Source organism: Macrotis lagotis, chromosome 8 (assembly GCF_037893015.1).
Source record: "Macrotis lagotis isolate mMagLag1 chromosome 8, bilby.v1.9.chrom.fasta, whole genome shotgun sequence".
NCBI classification, from domain to species: domain Eukaryota; kingdom Metazoa; phylum Chordata; class Mammalia; order Peramelemorphia; family Peramelidae; genus Macrotis; species Macrotis lagotis.
This window is the reverse complement of record NC_133665.1, coordinates 20,488,941-20,503,517: the sequence shown is the minus strand read 5'-3', so window position 1 is coordinate 20,503,517 and position 14,577 is coordinate 20,488,941. Positions and strand designations below refer to the sequence as shown.

Genomic DNA, 14,577 nt, shown 5'->3' with positions numbered 1-14,577 from the left:
GACTAGTGACTTAGCACAGCACCCTCCTCACTCACACCCAATTCACTTGCTTGTCATGGCATCATATCCCTGATGTTGTATTCTTTGAGAATGAAGGACTAATTTGATCCTCATAATAACACTGTAAGTCAAGAACCATTACATCTTAATGTACCCATTTTATATGTGATACAGTCCTTTCATTATTTTCATCATTTTCCTAAACTGTTGAATAAATAAACCTAAAATAAACCATGCAAGAAATATATTAGATTCACTGAAATTCTAAGAAAGATAACAAATAATTGCTACTTTGAAATTGCTCTCCTGAAACTATATCCTACAATCTCCTTTCTAAAGGGAGGGAGAAAAGGGAAAGAAAGAAGGAAGATAGGAAGGAAGGAAGGAAGGAAGGAAGGAAGGAAGGAGGGAGGGAGGGAGGGAGGGAGGGGACTTTTTCAGTCAAAAAGATGTAAAAGACAAAGATTCTTGATGTTCTTTCCTCAAAATACAACAAAAAAGTCTGGTAATAGCAATCTAATTGTATTCAGAAGACAAATCTCATTTCATGGAATTAGTCATTCTACTTGTTTAAAGTTAAATTTAATTCATCAATAGATTTATTAATGATTAATTAATCAATAGATTCAAGAATGAGAAAATATCAGGGGCAGCTAGGTGGCAAGGTGAATAGAACATGGCCTGAGTTCAAATCAGACCTCAGACACTTAATAATTGTCTAGCTGTGTGACCTTGGACAAGTCACTTAACCCCACTGCCTTAAATAAAAACTGTTTTTAAAAAATTAAGTAGAATCTTAAAGATCTATTATCTCTTTTAAGTAGCATCTGATCATATAAAAAAGGCAATCTTAGAAATCAAAACAAATCATTAAAAAAGAAATGAGAAAATTAAATCAGATCTGTTTAGAATCTGTTTATACAAAAGCCAGAGATACTTGTCCAACCCTTTTCAATAATGCATTATGTGACAGATAACATGAACTTCTAGAATAATAGGTATCTGAGAGGTAATGAGATAATCATCTAAGAAAGTAAACAGGTTGAGCAGTATAGCCCATCTCTCCTCCCTTTTCCCCATCCCCCCCCAAAGATCAGCTTATTGGTTTCAAAAAGAGGCTCAAATTCATTGTTCTAAAGAAGATTTTGTAAAATTTGCAAATTCCCTTCTACTCTCCAAGATGCCCAGTGTTCTTCATGGGACCTAGACAACTGTTTTAAGTCTTCTCTTCAGTTCAAGATTTTTTTTTTGTCCCTCCCATATACTCTAACTTCTTCATATGACAAAAAATAAAGAAAATTTCATTTTCAAAATTTCCAAGTAACAAATAGTCATTTCAAATTAAACTATAAGATACCTTCCTAGTAGTTAGATTTTTTTCTTTTTACTAGTATTTTTGTAGAGTAACTTTTAAACTATATCAAATTGTGTTACCAAGTCTGAATGACATCAAAAATTCTTTTTTGCTCTACTAAAAAAGATCTCTGAATGTCTCAAAAGTTCAAAAAACACTATTGTTTAAAGGAACAAGTTACTGAATATATGCTACTAAGTAACATAGCATTTATGGATCTTTCATTCTTCTAAAGGATATTAAAGCTCTTGTGATTTAAATTTACATATTTATCCTATTCCCTTTCTCTCACCAACTACTTTCCAATTGTCCTTAACAGTTCCCTCAAGACAGTTAAATATTAACTTTGTTTCTTTTGGTTAAATTATATTTGTTGATAAGTACCAATACAATAGAGCACTGCCCACAAAATCTCCCATTTAAGGATTCAACAATACAAGAGCTAACATTTGTGTTCAGTTTTGACTACAAGCAGTAATCCACACACTACTGTTCTTGATATAAATCAAAAGTCTAAGAAAAATATGCTGTAATATTAGTTTATACTCATAACTAAAGCTCAACAGTTCTGTCCCACTGACTCTCAAAAGCATGGTTCTAATGGTATAGCATTATCCATCCTGGCATGTAGCTTCCCTTGCCAAGCTGAAATATGATTCTTTATCCTGAAATTGGCTGATTTTTAGAATGAATGACACAGTGTAGAGAATCAACTTCATGTGTGATTTTTTTTCTCTTTGTTTTTCCAGTAGCTCTAACAACAGTTAAGCCAGTTTCCCTTGAGTCTTCCCCTATTTAAAATGAAAAATTTATGAGATAACTAGAAAAATCAAAGTCCAATATGACATCACATTCAAAGAGATATTATATTTAAAGAGATTTTCAAAATTTATCTCCTTGGAAGGGATGCCAATCTTTCTTTCCTTCCTTCTATCTTTCCAATAAGGTTTAAGTTACTGGTACAGGGTCACACAGCTAATAAGTGAAGCCAGATTTGTATTGGGAAGATGAGACCCAGCATTCTATTACCCCCACATCACAATTGAGGAAGCTGAGGCAAGAAGTAACTAAGAGATGGATTTGAACTTAGGTCTTCCTGAATCCAGGACAAGATCTCTATTCACTGAACTTCCCTGTTTTATTTCTTAATAATGGTGGGATGTTCACTACATATGAAGAATTAAATTTGAAGTTAGAAGAGCTGGGTTCCAATCCCAAACCTCTTCCTCCCTACTTTACTTAATCTGAGTGTCAATTTCCTCCTATAAAATGAGAACTATATATCTTATAGGGCTGTGAAGAATTTTTTTGTAAACTGTCAAGAAATTCCTTTGAATTATTGTGAAGCACTGCATGTGAATTATTGATACATTATTATAATTGATAAAATAGTATATAATAATGTACATTTTATTACATCATGAAATAAATCTTGAGCAGCCTCTGATAGCATTAAAAGTTCTTTATGATGAGTTGGGAACGGACAGCAAATCAGTTTTAAGAATAGTAGTGGTCAGATATTAAAGAAAATACAGACCATTCTAAAAAGAAAAACAACAGTATTAGATGTTCCCATGGGAGAAAAGACATAGGAAATGTGTTTCCTTTCTTCTATCCAATTATTATTTCCTTCTGTGAGCTGACCTTCCTATTCTTATGCTTTTGTCTGCTAACTTTCCTTCTTCTGTTTCCTACTATTTGACTGCTCATCTTTTTAACATTGAAATAATTATCTACTTTATTCTTTTAGAGCCTGGAGGGGAACTTCAGAGGTTATGTGGTCAAGTCACTCTTCATTTGTCTCAGTTTCTTCAACTGTAAAATGGGAATAATAAGTGTTTACTTTTTAAAATTTAGTTAACTTTCTCCTTACAAATTAAGAAACTGAAATCCTGAAAAGTTATTTAACTAGATAAAGCTCACAGACCTAGTTAGTGAAAGAAACACCTAGAATCTAGATCTGTCTTTCAATTCAATTATTTTTCTTCTACATCTAATTTTATCTCTTTCTGAACTCATTTTATTCAAGTTTTAAAAATAGAAGTTAAGAAATTAATGGATTATATATTTACTCAACACAGCTAGCACTCATTCAATTTTCTCCTTTCTAACCAAAGTTGAAAAGAAAAATGCAGAAAAAAAAATCAGGATTCACACTTCAAGTTGATAAAAGCCAAGAATCCCTGAGTAAATTTATATAATTTTCCACCTAACATGACAATTTAATACACTCTTTACTGTTGATAATTCCTGCCAAACAAGATCATACTTCTTAAAATAATTATAATTTTTCTAAATGATAAAGCCTTCAGTCAACAAAAAAGCATGGAGTCTAAATTGCATGTCTCAACTTCATGGATGGACAGACACATTAGGTAAAACAGTGAATTAAGATTATTTTAAGTGACCATTTGGAGAGGAGGAAAAGTGGGGGGAAGGGGAGGGAGAGAGAAAAAGAATTGAGAAGTAAATGAAATTGGAAAAAGAGACTCTAATCCAAGACAAAAGAAATCCTAAGAGGTTTGTAACGTGAAATGGTAGAGAAAAGGTGTCAAGAGACAAATATGTACACTTTAGGCCGAGAAAGGGTCATCTTAAAAGATTGAAATCAAGTCAAGATACTTCGTCCAACAAGAAAAAAAAAAGAATAAACTTCAAATCATTAGCAACATCTAGTAACAAGAACTCACATTTCAAAACCAGTCACCCAAACCAAAGTTTCCTTCCTATTTTCCAGTCTTTACAAACTTATATGTCCACTGTGGTTTGAGTTAAGAGGAATCCTGATTGGAGGAGGCTAGGGTGGGGGTGTAAATTCCATCCACACTATAGGGACTGAGACACTCATTCTCAATACGATAAATTTCTCTAAAATTACTAGAGCCATCTCGGAGACACGCGCAGCTAAGGGTTATCCATTTTAAAACCCTGCAAAGCATCCAATTCCTTGGGATCCCAATTGGTGCAAGATAGGGTTTGGAAGAGTAAAACCACCCCCTCTCTTTTTCTAGGTCCCTCCCTCTTACCGCATACTCCCCCCACCCTACTCCCCACAGAGACCCCCCTCCCCCAAGCGTCTATGTAATCCCGGAGCTACTGAACTGTCCACAGTGGGAAAAGCTGATCCAGAAACTGTCTCCCTTTCTCCCACCCCGCCCCCAGCAGCACGGGTTCCCAGGTGTTTGTCTTTCGATTCGGGCAAGGGGAAGAAAAATAACCCCCGCGATAAGCCTGGGCCCCCTTCCCAGTCTCCCTAGCCTTATAGGTCTGCGCTGTAAACAGTGCCCTCTGGGTGCAGAGGGTGCGGGAGCTAGCGCCCCCAGATAACAAGAAACTTGCTTCTTTGGGCTCAGAAAAGCTCTCCAGAGGCAAGAAGACCAAAACTTGTAATTCAGTTGTGCCTGCGGCAAACCACCACAGACACAGTCAGAATACCCAAACTCAGAGCCGGGGAGGGATTGGCCGGGGGGGGGGGGGGGGGGGGGGGGGGGAATTGGGGACAGAAGGGAATGGGTGAGGAGGAAGTTGGTTTGGAGGACCTCGTGGAGTGGCTGCAAGACAAGCGATTCCAAAAAAGTTTTTGAGGATCAGAAAGACGCTTGGATCTCTGGCTTCCAACTGAGAAAGCACGGAGCCCCCTTCTTGCCCATCGTCCCATCTCTGCTAGAACGCCAACCTCCACCCCGTCTGCCCCGTCTCCAGCTGCTGGAGCGCCTTGCTTACCTGTGCCCTTTGGAGACGTCCTTCTTCCTCCCTCTCAGAGCCGGTGCAGCCCTTCCCTAGGGTACCTCGCAGGTCCCGTGCCTGCTTCCCACCTCTCCTCCAGCTTTCCCAGTGCTCCGGCCCGCAGCCTCGGGTCTCCAGCACCACTGCCCCTCGGCCTCCCCGCCTCCCGCCGGCTCCTCTGGCTCCAGTCACTGGTCAGGGCGCCTGCCAGAAGCCCCGATCGCCCAAGTGAACACCATACCCTGGCTCCCCCTCTCCGGCTCCTTCACTAGCCCCGGGCAACCCCGCCGGAGCTTAGAGGAAGACTACACCTCCCGGGACAGGAGAAGGAGACGGGGAAGCCGGGAGTGGCAGCTAAGGCAGCACCCCTGTGAGGAGGAGGGCTCCCGGCGCGCAAGACTGGGGCTAGAGCTGATGTTTGGAGGCGGGGATGGCGAGGCGCAGGAGGAAGAGCACCCAGACCGGCCGCTTGGCCTCCCCGGTTCCGCGCGCTAGGAGCAGCGGAGTGGAAACTGCGCTGGGGAGGCTGGGGAGCCTGTGCAGCCGCCGCCGCCGCCGCTCCACTGGGTGGAGTGGAAAGAGAAGATGGGAGGAGACAGGGAGGAGGCGTGCAAAGTTGGGACTCCTTGCTTCCTCCTCCTCCTCCTTTTTTCCTCCTGGCTCCGAGCAGATTATCTCTCCCGCACCCCCAGCCACCCCGCTAAATGCACCCCACCCCACTTCCCCTTCCACCTCTTTCCTATCTCTCTCTATCTCTCTCTCTCTCTCTTTCTCTCTTTCATTCATTCGCTGAGGCTCCCAGCTCTTCAGCTTAGAACTGATTTGGTTTTCTTTAAGTAAATCAATTATCCATTCTTTCTGCCCTCCTTTCCTTTTCTTTTCTTTACTAAGCGCATTCATTTAAAACAACGAATTAGACTGCCGGCCCGGCCCCGATTCCTTAGGTAAACTCTTGAGATTCAGCAAATCTTCTTACTTCTTAACAGTATTTTGGGTAAATCCTCTGCCTTGAAAACTTTCTGCCGCCTTAAAAATGGACTGTGTTTCTTTTCTTTTCCAAGCTGCAGAATTCGGGAAAACCTAGTAATACCCGCCTTGCCACCTCATCCCACCCCAGGTCTCCTAATTTTACCTCTTGCAGTAAGTTTCCAGGAGGTAGAATTGAAGAGGACAAACCAGACTATCCAGAAGACGGAAGCTCTCCTAATATAATATTTACCTATTTACCTGAAGGTAGCGATTAACAACAAAGAGAAAAAGAGACCCTCTTTTTTTCCCCTTAGTCAGTCTGCGGCTATTTTGCTTTTCGAATCCGAATCGGGTCCACAAACAGAGACTGTGTGGAGAGACTCTGTCCTCCCCACCCCTTTCCACAAATTAATAATTATAAATAACGATCCGGTTTCCTAAACTAACAGTCCACAACCATTTTAGCAATACAAATTGAGGAGAGAAAAATGTGGTACCATCCCTTTCACAGGGAAAATTTCACTAGGAAACTAACATTATCCAATGGATATAGCATTGGTTCTGGAGTCGGAGGATTTAGATTCAAAATATTGCTTTTATGACCTTGAGGAATTCGTTTAAGTTTCTTGGACCCCCTATTTCATTTATGTGTAAAATGAGTGGGGTTTGGACTACATATTCTCCCTTCCAGGTCTAAATATTTAATCTTAAAATTAGAAAGATTTGAGATAGGGGTAGCTAGGTGGCGCAGTGGATAATAGAGTCAAGAAGACCTGAGTTCCATTTTGGCCTTAGGTACTTAGCTTTCTTACCTTACCTACCTCAGCTGTGTCTCTGGGCACCGATATTTGCCTTAATTTTTTCATCTGTAAAATGAGGGTAGTTTCCCAGGATAGTTATGAAGATTAAATGAGATAATATTAAAGTCTCATGCTGTTATTATGACCCAGTGTAAATTCTTTTTAAGTACTCCACTTTTTTTCCTTTGGATCCCTAGTAACCAAGAGACTAGTGTATTGCAGATATTCAATACCCATATATTGCTCAGTGAAATCTCAAATGATCCACTCAACAATCCTTTAGAGAAGAGCAGAAAATGCAAATCCGTATGCTTGTTGCAACTCAACCACTGACTAGATTTGTGACATTGGGCAAATTGTTTAACTACTTTGATTTTTTATATTCTCATTCATAAAGCAATTGCATTGGGTAACTTCCAAAATTATTCAATGATGCAAGAAAAATGACATTCATAAACTGCTTTCTAGTTTCAGTATTATTATATCTATATGACTGCAAAGTAAACTGACACTTAGGTGGGTGAAAGGATTTGCTCAATGTCATGGAGCTAGCTAATGGCAGAGCCTGGGCTGTCGGGTCACCTGACCCCTATCAAACCATTGTCTGAAAGACTGTACTATCTTCACAAAGTAAACCGGGACAATCTCCAAGAGAAATTCTCCTTTTCTGCCACTGGAAAAATAAAAAAAAAGCAAATGACGCCATAGGTTGACTGATTTCTTCCAATTACATTGAAATAGGCAAGCTTTAATTTAGCATCTGTAACTGGTTGCTGAATCTTCATCATAGTCTACCATCAGCCTCAAAGGCTAGTGACTCTCCAAACTGTTTTACCAGATCTTTTCCTTCCTTGGCTCTCAGGTATTTCTAATTCAAGTCAAGAGATAATAATACTAATTATCTTCTAAGTCAGATTCAGGTATTATAGAGCAAAAATCAAAAGTCATTGAATAAATGAATGAAAATAACTCTTTACTAAATAATACAAATACAAAAGTAAAAGAAAGTCCTTGACCTCTGAGAACTTAGATTTTAAGTGGGAAGGGCTAAGGGGAAAAAAATATGCTGGGAATTAGCAGCAGGGAGAAAGTAGAGGAATATGAGACCACACATTTTCAAAGAAAACAATAGAAGAATTGATTTAATTATGGTGACAGAAATAGAAAAGGGGAGGTGAACCCACTATGTATACAAAATAGTAAATAGACAATATATACGATGAAGTTGGAGAGGGAAGGATGTTGCCAATGATTGGAATCAGTCAACAAGCATTTATTAAGCACCTGTTATATGTCAAACTAAATACTAAGCAGTGAGGACTCAAAAAAAAAAGGCAAACAAAAAACCAATCTCTGTCCTAAGAAACTCACAATATAATGGAAGAAATAGCATCAAATAATTATGTATGTATACATATATATATATTATATGTATCTGGATACACATGTTGTATTTATTGGGTTTATATCTCAGAGGGGAGACAATCATTAAAAGGGTCAATTAAAGTTTCTTACAAAAGGTAGAATTTGAAAAGACTTCACAAAAGTTAAGAAATTCATGAAGCAGAGACAAAAAGAGAAAGAGTATTCCAGGCCTGGGAGAAAATCAATGAAGAGCCAAAGTCCTGAGCAGAGTGTTGCATAAGATCAAGTAATGCAACTTGAACATGATAAAGGCAGTAAAATGTCAGAAGACTGGAAAGGTAGGAAAGGGGCAGGTTGCAGAGTTTTAAAAACCAAACAAAACCTCTATGCTTGGTCCATTATGTAATAGGGAGCCTCTGGAGTTTATTGAGTACAGGAGTGACATATTATGGTATTCACTTTAAGAAGATAACTTTGAAAACTAAATGGAATGTGGATTAGAATAGGGAGAGATGGTGCATAGAGACTAACTCAAAGGCTAATGAATTAGTCTGGAAATGAGGTGATGAGGACCCATAGCAGGTTGGCAGCTTTGTAAGTAGAAAGGAATATTTAGGAGAGATTATGTGAAGGTAGAAAATAATAAGATAATGAAATGAATTGGAAATATGAGTGAGAATAAGGGATTTGTAGAAAGGAATAAAGTATAAGAATACTGGAAAGGTAAGGCAGATCCAGTTATGAAAAGTTTTAAATACTAGACAAGAAGACTTTAAAATTTATCGTGGAAGTAAGAGGAAGGTCCTAGTATGTATTGAGTAGGGAAATGACCTGGTAAGACCCATTCTTTGGGGAAATCACTGGGCAACTGAGTTGAAGACAGGTCATAGTGAGAAGAGCCTTGAGATTGTCTAGAGTTATGATTTTTATATTAATATGATATACACAATGAATTTAATAATAATAATTTAGTTTCTGGGCCTGGGAAACAGAGAAAACAAAATAGTAACTCGTTTTAATCATGACAGTTCCCTAAACTATGCTTGCATTTATTAAGTGAGTGTAGTAGTACAATAATAATATATCCCCAAAAAACTATACAATCAGCTTAGCCATTCTCATAGGACTTCCACTGGGATGGGCACAAGTGATGCAATTGTATTGGTCTGTCCTGGAAAAATCACTCAAGCCCCAGATTTGATTGTTCTTTGATTCATTTTCCCACTTACACATAAGAGCTCTACCTTGCCAGATATTTTGTTTATCAGGAGAAATTCCATGATTTACAAATGGATTATGTGCAAAGAAAGAAAGTAAATAGACCACTATCTGATTTACTGGCACTCTGTCTCTGGTCTGATTATCATGCCTAGGTTAGTAAAAACTTAGTCAACAAGATTAATAAGAAAGCTATAGCAATAGTCTAGAAGTGAGCCTGAACAAGGATGGCAGCTTTTTGAGTGGAGAATACAAATAGAGATGCTACTTCAGTAAAAATGATAAGATTTAACAATGGATTTGGATTTATGGAGAGAATGGGGAATGACATTAAGCTGATCAGCCCTGTTAATAAGCATGATGCTGTACTCTTACAAGAAAAAAAAGAAGTTTGAAAGAGGGGAAAATTTAGGAGGGAAGATAACCAGTTCTACTCTGGACAATTAGCATTTGAGATGCTTATATGATATCCTGTTGGAGATGTCTAATAGATAACTAGTAATTCCAGACTGTAACTCAGAGAAACTAGGTAGGGATATATGGACCTGGGAATTATCTCTGTAGAGATGATCATCTTTATGTGGAAGATCAGAAAAAGTCTCATGTAGAAGATAGCACTTGAGTCAAACCTCATACAGAGTTAGGAATTTCAAAAGATAAAGGTAGGGAAGGAATGCATTTCAGGCATGGGGAATATCAAAGGCAAAGAGATTGAAGATGGAATGGCAAGTATGAAGAATAGCAAGTATTTCATTTAGCTACAAAATAGAGTACATGGACAGTTAGGTGATGCAGTGGATAAAGAGCAGGGCTTGGAATCAGTCAGATTCATCTTCCTGAAATCAAATCTACCCTCAGACTCTAGCTGTGTGACCCTGGGCAAGTCACTTAACCTTGTTTGCCTCAGTTTCCTCAACTGTAAAATGAACTGGAGAAAGAAATGGCAAACCAATCAGGTATCACTGCCAAGAAAACACAAAGGTCACAAAGAATCTGACACAACAGAACCCCCTTCAACTTTCATTGATCTCCATGTAAAGAATGCAGCCTTCTTGGATCCCATCAAGATTTTCCAGAATATCAAAAGTTGCTTCTAGAAGAAAAATCTTTGCTAACCTGTCTATTCTACAATTGTGCCCAGAAATTGTGCTGTGGGACATACAGAAAACGTAAAAATGAAGCATGATAAAAATAAGTTCCTGTAACTTATCAAAAAAAGGGAAGCTGAAAACATGAAACAATCATAAAAAAAAAAAAGAGTAGGACCCAGAAAGTCTCTTTCTGAATTGAATCAGTTAATTAGCACAAGAAGGATCCAAGTTTGCATCTGGTGGTGGTGGTGGTGGTTGTTTGGATTAGAAGTCTATACATAGTAGGTGCTAAATAAGTGTTGACTGATTAATTGATTAACTTAAGTCTGTGCTGAATTAGAGGACAATTTTATGCTACTTATCCTAAAACATCTTTTTTTTCTTTTTTGACTTTCCTTTTGTCATAGCCTATAATAAAACAGAGTGAAAGAAGGAAAACACAGGGTTTACAGGGCAGACCTGCAAACAGGGCAGACAAGTTTGGACTAGACTCTTTGGTAAGTCACCAGGTTTAGTTCAGTACCTTTAAAAATTAAATCTAAGTTCTTCAAGGAATGAAAATAATAGGGGAACAAGAAGGAGGGGGGGGAATGGAGACTTTTAATGGAGACTCCTGAAGAAAAGCTGAGTACCAGAAAAGGACTATCTCCCTTCCCTCCCCTCCCCATGCAATCTTAAATGTCTCCTATATTGAGCCCTACCTCCCTTGAGAGTATCAGAGCTAAAATCAAACTTAGAAACTATCTGTGCTAATTTTTGCATTTTATAGATGACAAAAGTGATGGTCAGAAAATAAATAATAATAATAACAACTAGCAGAAATGAAGTGACTTGTTCAGGCCTCACTGCTAATTAATACTAAAAACAAGTAAAATACTTGCTCTGACATTTTTCGAGACATCTCAGAACTTGAAGGAAAAAAAGCATTGCTGATAACTACAGAGACTTAAGAAAAATGACTTTTCTAATAACAGAAGCTTGAGAGAAGGACATGAAATCAGATGGCATGACAAAAACTAAATAAAATATCTCAGTCACAGTATGTGAGAAGTCACTATGAAATAGAAATATCACCTCAAAATTGACTCTGATCTCACAATAGTTCTGTAATCTCTACTTATGATTGAATTAGAAAAGTCTGACAAAGGAGGGAGATATCATAATTTAGGAGAAATGAAGACCTGGGTCCAAGTTCTTTCTCTGATATTACTGGTTTTGAGATCTTATCCAAATAATTTAATCTTTCTCTACCTTGAGCAAATCTCTAGGGTTGTAACTTGCAGTATATGTCCAAACTCCATTAGTAGAGGGACTTTCCTCATCGAAATCACAAAATCTGTGTCTCCCAGTTCCAATTCCCCTAAAAAAATGATGGTAATAAAGGAAATGGACCAAATTTAATTCCAATTTTTAAAGAAAGGGATATGACAAATATTTACATATATTTGTATTATTCCTTTCTAAAAATGAAATGTGTATATTGTTTCACTGATAAATATATATAATATACATGTATATATGAAATATTGTTTTAGTGAATATTAATAAATAATTATGGAATAATACTGGGACTTATCTTCTATTGGGGGCAGCTGTGTGGTATAGTGGATAGAGCAGATCTGCATTCAAATCCAGTCTCAGGCACCTAGTGGATTCTCTCCTTCCTGTCTTTCTTCTCTTTCTTTCCTCCCTCCCTTCCTTGCTGCCTTCTGTTTCTTGTTTTTTTTCTCTACTTTTCCTTCTTTCCTTTTTTTCACCCTTACCTGCTAGTGCTCTTCCCAGAAGAATGTAAATTTGGAACCCTAAAATCTGACAAGTGGTATACAAAATGTAAACAGATGGGAGAAAGAAATGGGAGAAAGTTATCCCAGAGCTGCCATGTTTAAAAAAAGAAACAAATTCAATATCATTGTAGAATATCCAACTAGAAGGGGTATTGGATATAACCCAGTCTACTTCCCTCACATTTTACAGATGAGGAAATTGAAGGCAAGGGAAGGGAAGTGGCTTACCCAAGATTATACAAGATAGTGAATGGCAAAGTGAAATTTGAACCCAAGTCCCCTCACAGCAGTTCCAATATTCTTATATTAAACTACAGGTTCTTTGACATTCCTACTTTTAACCATCACCACTCCCTGACCCCAAACTCCTATCCATGTCTCCCATGTCTTTCAGTTACCCCTGGATAGCATAGAGTACATCACTGAGTCATAAGAAGATGGAGATTTAATACCCTGAACCTATAGTGAACTCAATAGGCAATGAAGAGGAGATGCTTAGGATCTGTTTACTTGGTGCTCTTTCTAAAAGAACCAAAAACTGAATGAAATGCACTCATTTAAGCATCACACATGAGTCAGTGCTATCCTTATTCTAATCATCAAGCTAGCACTCTATATTACTTTAAGGCAGTGAATCCCTATAATCCCATGTAAAAATAAAAGAGTCATTGTAAATATGCCCTTAGGAAAAATAACTTAGTAACTGTAAATTTATTTAACAATTGCATGCACAAAAAGAACTCAGCCTGCTTAACTGATTCTTCCTTTCCCAAGTGCAGTCTTTATTTCCTTCTTTCTATCATTTTCCTTTGCTATTAATTTCCTTTCTATAAGTTGAATTGATCTGAGTTGTTACTGTAATGTATTTTAATTACTAGTAATTTAGAAGGTGTTCTCTCTTTCATTTATATTTATTTAAATGCTGCTACTAGTTACATGTGTTTTCTCTTTAGCTAAAACTCAAACATGAGTTGTAACACATCTTAGCAATTGTTCTCCAGGTTATTTCAATTCAATGTGGTTAACTTCCAGTTAATATTTATTTATAAGTTTTTAGTTGATCACATTTTTGGAGATAGAAAAATCATTTTAGGTAAATACTGAATTAAATGACATATGTCAAAACTGAGATGATCAATTTTTATCCCTAAATTTGGTCTCATCTTCATTTAATCATTTGTTCATTCAATCAATCAACTAATCAACAAGTTAAAAGGCCTGAGATCAAATTCAGCTTTAGACACTTACTAGCCTTGGGACTCTTGAGAAAATCACTTAACCTTTGTCTGCCTCAGTTTCCTCACCTGTAAAATGAGATGATTATAGTATTTCCCTCTCATAGTGGTTAAGATGATTAAATGAAGTGTTATTTTTAAAGGGCTTAGCACCATGTCTGCCAAATAGAGTAGGTACTAAATAAATGCTTATTCTCTTCCTTAAAATGCCATAATTACCAACAATAAAATACCTATGACATTCCAGCCACTGCATCATAGGCTCTTAGATTTAGAGCTGGAAAGGGAATTTGAAATCAGAGAGTTCAAAATTCTCCCTCAGGGTCTGGGACTAGGTTTGACCTCAGGTCTCCAGGAGTCCAAGTTTATTCCTCTGTCTGAGCCACCGGTTAGGAATGCAAAAAAAAAAAAATTGAAAAAGTCAAAGACTTCAAAGGGTTTCAGTGGAGAAGTATGGAGGAAGGGAAAACTACAACATGCACATAATAGCTAATAATTGCTAACATTTATAAAGCCCTTACTACTGTTATTACATTTGATTCTCACAACAAGAGGATAGGTGATGTTAACATCCCTATTTTTACAGTTGAGGAAACTGAGGCAAAGAGGTTAAGTGACTTGCTAGTGTCTCAAACTAGATTTGAATACAGTTCTTCCTGGTTCTGCTGCACCACCAGCTGCAGATAATGTTTGCAAAATGAATGCAATGTAATTTGATGGGTCTGAAGGCGTGGTACTAGTAGATGAAGGAAGGAAACTTGGTGTTCTAAGAGCAGACGTAAAAAAGTCAAGAACTGTCTCATTTTCAATGCTCACCACACGCATTGTTCCCTCTCCTCCTTCCCTTTTCTCACCACTTCCCTCCTTTAAGCACCATCACCACTCAGACACCTCTTTTTCCAGATAAACAAGGCTATATTGGCCCTTTCCAAATGGCTTATTTGTCCCGTGTTTCCATTGAGGTCTTTCAGGGATTGTTGCCCATAATCCTTTCCTTATCTTACCTGAACAAGTCACCTCTATAATGGTCCCCAC

The 14,577-nt window shown here is 37.8% G+C and overlaps 1 protein-coding gene across 3 annotated transcripts in view; it reads right to left on the bottom strand.

Annotated features, from left to right (window-relative positions):
- LPAR1 (lysophosphatidic acid receptor 1) overlaps positions 1 to 14,577 on the bottom strand; it is a 291,018-nt gene that overhangs the window by 125,995 nt on the left and 150,446 nt on the right. For 2 of the 3 annotated variants that reach the window (XM_074196492.1, XM_074196491.1), the window contains exon 1: positions 5,078 to 5,617. The exons of the other annotated variant lie outside the window; for it this stretch is intronic. The gene's annotated coding sequence lies outside the window, so the exon portion shown is untranslated. Of the gene's footprint in view, positions 1 to 5,077; positions 5,618 to 14,577 lie in introns of those variants that run through there. 3 annotated transcript variants of the gene reach the window in all.